Source organism: Stenella coeruleoalba (genome assembly GCF_951394435.1).
Source record: "Stenella coeruleoalba genome assembly, chromosome: 1".
In the NCBI taxonomy this organism is placed as follows: domain Eukaryota; kingdom Metazoa; phylum Chordata; class Mammalia; order Artiodactyla; family Delphinidae; genus Stenella; species Stenella coeruleoalba.
The window spans coordinates 138,522,180-138,528,848 of record NC_137169.1 but is presented as its reverse complement, the minus strand read 5'-3'; positions in this window follow the sequence as shown (position 1 = coordinate 138,528,848).

Genomic DNA, 6,669 nt, shown 5'->3' with positions numbered 1-6,669 from the left:
TAAGACATACTGTGTCCCTCACCAGCTTCTCAACATCTTACGGGGATAGGGCTGAACCTCACCAGCAAGGCGTGGTGCTTTGCTCATCTTTTCAGTGACTGCCTCTTCGACTGTGCAACATCTTCCACTGTGGTCTCCTAAGTCCGAGGGCTCGCATCCCTCAGGGCAGGTTACTAGTTTCTCTATTGGATAGTGCTGTGGCGTGCCTTATCTCCTGGTGGCTCGTTTTCTTCTTGGAAGTGAGAGGTTCTGACGTTTCTGTCGTTCTCTAGGAGGCAAGTGCTCCATTCTGGGGATTTTAGGCCTGGCCTTGAGGATCACAGCATTCCAAGAAGTCAACTTCCATTGAGCCCGTGGGTGAGCCCGTGGGTGAATCTCTAACCCACTCCGAGGAAGGAGATTTCCCTTCTATGGGCTATTGGTGTTATCCTCGAATTCAGATGTAGCTTCTGCCTAAGACTGAACTGAACTAATGGGGGTGGTATAAAGGGGCCTTCCTAGTTGCCCTCCTAGATGGGGTGTGTGACTGGCAGTAACGCTGCTTCACAAACGATCCCCCTGTTTCTGGTTGTCTTCTCTGATCTCACTTGCTCCTGCCTTACGTCCTTTCTTTATCCTTACGTTCCAGCGTGTCCTTACCTGTAGTCGTCTTCTTACAGGCCCTTTTCTTGGGGGAGGTTTCTCTTTCTCTCAAACAGTTTTCCTTGCTGGAATAAACTGTCTCCTTTTCTAAGACCCATCTGAGAAGATGGTGACCAGTTTTTTGTGTTTTTGTTTTGATACCGTTTGCCAACCAACTGGATGCAACATTATGAAAGGACTTCTAGCCTCTTGGGGGCCAAAGAGCTGCTGCCTCCTCAGTATGCCTGAAGAATTAAAGATGCAGTCACTCCCTTCCAGGCACTACAGGTAGATGCTTTCACTCTTCGGGGACAGCTGTGCTCACTGACTGAAGGATATGGGTTTTTATGGATGCAAATTAGGTCATTAGTTGTCCATTGAATGCACCAGCCTTGTTTGCAAGTACATTTGATAGGAGTGTCGGCAGTGTTCCTGCTGCAGGTACAGCTGTATAAGAGAATGCAGCAGGCCCTGTGTATCACAGAGGATAGTCCCTACTGTCATAACAAGCAGTCCTAGGATCTCAGTGGCTTAAAACCACGTGGGTTTCTCTCTCATTCATGCTACATGTCATGCATGTTACATGTCCATTGCAGGTTATCTGTGTGATCTAGGTGTAGTTATTCAGAGACCTGGATGATGATTGTTCCGTATCAATACGACCAGAAAATCAGAGGAGAGGGCCCCTCCAGCACTGACCCTTTAACCTTTCACCTTTAGGTCACGAGTCACTTTGACTCACATGATACTTAGATTTATTCTTACTTTGTCAGTAAGTACCTTAGTTTAAGACTTTAGAAATCAAATAATGTGTGAACTATTCCTATTCAAGGAAAATGATTTACTTTATGCTCTGAATTTTAAGCATTGTAAGGGATTGTATTGGTTCAGAAAATCGCAAAAGAAAATGGATGGGGATTTTCCAAAAATAGGAAGCATTTTGCTGAAATTTTCACAATGTGGAATCTGATTGGTGTAGAATATACATACTTCATGCTTGTAGAAGAAGGTCAAAAAAATTCTAACAGAGGCTTAATGAAGAGATGATGGGTGTGGATGAAGTCTTCAATTTTGTCTCCTCATATTGCTTAAAAAATCTTTTTTACAGTGTTCACACATTGTGTAATTTTAAAAGAGAAAATGTATGGAGTGGAGGAGAGAAGAAACTCAGTTTTTCCTCATCTTATTAAATGTACTTTAAACATATGTCAGGGCATATCCATCTGATTGGGTCCTCCTCCGCCTGGCTGTGTCTACTTCCAGACTGGGTATTGGCTTACACTGTCCTCTGTCTCAGGAAGAGTCTGCTAATGCTAGCAGCCATGGTCCTCTCTATCCGAGTTACTGTACCCACTTACCAACTCAGTCATTTACTTTTTTTTACATAAATTTTGTTTACTTATTTATTTATTTAGGCTGTGTTGGGTCTTTGTTGCTGCACGTGGGCTTTCTCTAGTTGTGGTGAGTGGCGGCTACTCTTCGTTGTGGTGCGTGGGCTTCTCACTGCAGTGGCTTCTCTTGTTGTGGAGCTCGGGCTCTAGAGCGCAGGCTCAGTAGTTGTGGCTCACGGGCTCTAGAGCGTGGGGTCAGTAGGTGTGGCTCGCAGGCTGTAGAGTGCAGGCTCAGTAGTTGTGGCGCACTGGCTTAGTTGCTCCACAGCATGTGGGATCCTCCTGGACCAGGGCTCGAACCCTTGCCCCCCTGCATTGGTGGGTGGATTCTCAACCACTGCGCCACCAGGAAAGCCTGAGTCATTTACTTTTAACATCTCTCTTGTTCTCTCGGCCTCTCCGTCCTGCACCTTCCTAACTGGGTAGTATATGTTTCCTGAACCACCCCCTAGCCTGGACCACCACCCTGTTTGATTTATAATCTTGGTTCAGTCCTTCAGGTTGACAGGACCGCAGCCCAGGCCACAACCTGAGGTTGACACCCCTGTATCCTAGTCACACTTGATACTGGTGCTGCTGTTACACTGTAAGTAGGACACACTGGTCAAAAACATTGCACTTTGATGACTTTATAGATTCATTTTTGTCATTTAATCTCTTTATAATTTGAAAGCACAAAGATTGTTTCTATATTGGCAAAACTAATATAGTCTTTATAAAATAGCTAGTGTTTTCAATTCTGGCAAGAAAAATACAATAAAAAAAAAGAACACGAAATTAAAAATCAAACATTGTTTGAGTGCCCCTCCTGTTAGACATGCTCATTTCTCAAGATGCAAAGACAAACAGAATCAAGCCCTTCCAAATTGCAATTTCCACATTTGTGAAATGAGGTAAGAGCACTTACCTCCTAGAGTTATAGTAAAGATGAGATGGCTATGTGTGTATACGTAAATACACACACGCGTGTAAATCATGTGTATGGTGCCTGCTACATGTGAGACACTCAGTATACGGCATCTATTGTGATGACCGTTATGACTAACCCCATCTTTAATTATCCGAGAACTGGCCATCTGAATTTTCAAATGTGGAAAAGGGTAAGGATATAATTGGAAAAAATCCCCGATGATAGATGCTAGGTGTTCTCAGCTACCATGAACTGCTGGAAAGATAAAAACCTAGAATCAGAATATTATACTCAATGCGTCGTGCTTGCCCACTGTAACCTGTGGTTGGTTACTTGGTTGGATGACTGTGTCAACAGTCAACTTACATCATAGAAAATCAGGAAGCACAGGGGGAACAAAAAGGCAGAAGAAATAAGAAGAGCGAGAAAGAGATCAACAGATAGCAGAATTTGTTGTCATAGGAAGATGTCAGTGATTTATTGATATTTATTATAGACATTGAATGGCTTCCAGCTTTCTGGCATTACCAGAAACGACTGCTGTGAAATACAGAATATGCCCCCTGGCGCAAAGCACTAAGGTTTTCTAATGAATGTGCGTAAGTGTGAACGTGCTGTTTTTTAGAGTGTAGGCAGCTTCAACTTTTCTAAATATGCCAAATTGTTCCTTGGAGCATTTGCATTAATTTACCCTTCCACCTGCAATATTTAGAGTTCATTTTGCTACATACCCTTCATAATGGTTGGCGTTGTCCTAATATAAAATTTGTATGATCTAGCGTGTGTAAAATAAAATTTCATTGTGGTTTTAATTTGCCTCTCTGTAAATATTGATGAAGTCCAATACTTTCTGTAAGTTTATTGGCCCCTCATGTTTACTGTTCTCTGAAATCCTTGTTTATATCATCTGTCTTTTTAAAAAGAATTGGAATATTCGTCTTTCGATTCACAGAAATTATTTAAGCATTCTCTGTGTTCATTCTTTTCCCATCACATGTGTGACATGTCTCTAGTGTTGTGGCTTAGGTTTTCTTGGGTTTTCCCTTTATGGGGACATTTGATGAACAGAAGTTCTTGATTTTAATGTAGTCCCATTTATTTATCTTTTATGTTTTGCACTTGTGTCCAGTTTAAGAAATATGTTCCCATCTTAAGGTGGTTAAAGCATCTTCTTTAATTTCAAGCGATTTTCAAGTTTTGTCTCTAAACGTTTAGGTCTCGATTTATCTTGAAGTAACTTTCGTATATACTGAGAAGTAGGGATCCAATTTCATTTTATTTTCCAGTAAGTGGAATTGATTTTCCTTGTAAAATTTACTAACTAGTTCATCCTTTTTTTTAGTGATATGCAGGGACAAATATAAGTCTATATATGTGTGACTCTTTTCCTGTGGTTCTTGATGGTTCTATCGGATTTTTTTCCCCATCTCTGCATTAATGTTGCACACTCCTAGTTTATATGGCCCTATATACATCTTGATATCTGTTAGCAAAGTCCCTCATCTTCTATGTTTGCAGTGCCTTGGATACTGTCGGCTGTTTCCTCTTTTTTATATGTTTTAAAATAGGTTTGTCAAGTTCCATGAGTAACTCTGCTGTGCTTTTCATAGGAATTGCATTGGATTAATAGACAACTATATGAAAACTTCATCCTCATGATAGTCGTTGAATCCAAGAACATAATTTCTCTCTCTGTTTTTGGTTTCTTAAATGTTATTCAGTAAAACTTGATTTTTTTCATAGTAGTAATGCATTTTTTAGATTTGTTCTTAAGTACCTTATAATATGAATAGCATCTTTTAGTTATATTTTCTAATTTGTTTATTTCATCCTCTGTCTGTCACAGAGACGTGCAGTTGATTTTTGTTTGTTGATCTTTGCATCACTCGTATTAAACTAAATTATTCTGCAGTAATAAAGAACGCCAAGATTTCAAAAAATTCCTTTAAACAATAAAAGTTATTTTTCACACATGCTATGTGTCCAGTAGGGCTGGCAAGCAGACTCTGATCTATGTCTTCCCAGCCAGGGCAAGAGGCTGACAGAGCAGGCACCATCTGGACGTGGCAGAGTGAGCACAGGAAATTGCACACTGGTCCTTGTAGCTTTCCCCTGGCAGTGGCTCATATTTCATTGGCTAAAGCAAGTCACGTGGCCACCTCTAACTTGACAAGGGGTCAAGTAGTATGTGCCTAGAAAAAAGAGCCCCAAATTGATGAGCAGCTTTCATCATATGTACATCTTCTCTCCAGAACCTAGGTCAAATATGTGTCTTTGGATTTTGTTATTTAGAGAAATGTATGACATTTGATAATCATTTTCAGTACTTATGCTTTGGTTTATCTTTTCCTTATTTTCATGCCCTGGCTAGTAAAATGTTGATTAGAAGCTGTGATAGTAGGTGTTCTTGCACTGCTCCTGATTTTAACAAAAGTGCTATTTATCCTGATTATTATTATTTATGATGTTGCTTTTGTAAACTGTCAAGTTATAGAAGTTTTCTTCTTTATTTTGTTAAGGGTTTTGGTCCTAAAAACTCACAAGAATTTTTACTGTTTTTATGGTGAATTAATATATTTTTTAAATTCAAACCAATTTTGCAATTCTGGAATAAAGCCAACTTAAAAGATTTAAGCTTCTTATATACTTCTCAATTCAGTTTGCTTATGTTTTATTCAGAATTTTTTTTTGCAGTATGTATATGAGCATGATTGGTCTTTAATTTTCCCTTATCTTCTCTCTCTCTCTCTCTCTCTCTCTCTCTCTCTCTCTCTCTCTCTCTCTCTCTCTCTCTCTCTCTCTCTCACACACACACACACACACACACACACACACACACATGCACGCACTCTCTCTCCCTCTCTCTTTTGGTTATACTGCTTCAAAAAAGAAGGGAAATATTCTCTTATTCGATTTGCAAGAATGTTTGTAAAAATTGGAATTACAGTTTTCCCAGATGGGTGGTATAACTGATTTGCACAACTCTCCAGGCCCACCGTTTTCCTTGTGGGAAGACATTTAACTGCAGACTATAACAGATAGAACTATTCATCTTAAATTTTTTTTAATTTACTACTGTTTTTTTTTTATAGAGGTATAATTTGCACAAAGCGAACAAACCTTAAGTAAAGCTTGAGGAACTTTTAAAAATGTATCCACCTGTGTAACCACCACCCATATCAAGATAAATGTCCAGCACTCCTGCTGGCTTCTTTGAACACTTTCCAGTCTCTTCCTCTGTCTTAAAGAGAGCACTATTCTGACTTCTGTCACCACAGATTAGCTTTGCCTTTGCACTTCATATAAATGAAATCTTACACTATGTTCTTGGGGACGTCTGCCTTATTTCACTGACGACCATGTCTGTGAGATTTATCTACGTTGTTGCTTGTAATGGTAGTTCACTTTTCTTTCTTTGTGCTTTCTCCTTCCAGCCTATGCATATACCACAATTTCTTTATCTGTTCTGCAGCTGATGGACATCTGGGTTGTTTCCATCTCTCTTTCTTCTTGAATCAGTCTAAGTTGGAAATATTTTAAGCAACTTTTCCAATTTGCCTAAGAACTCAAGTTTAATTTTCATAAAATTGTCTACTTTTTCGTGTATCTGTAATCACATTGCCTCTGTAGTTTATGCCTCTAATTTCACATCTAATAGTACTTATTATACATTCACTGTTTTTCTAGATCATTTATGGCAGAGGTTAGTCAATTTTAATAGTAAATTAAAGAATGTTAACCCAAGGA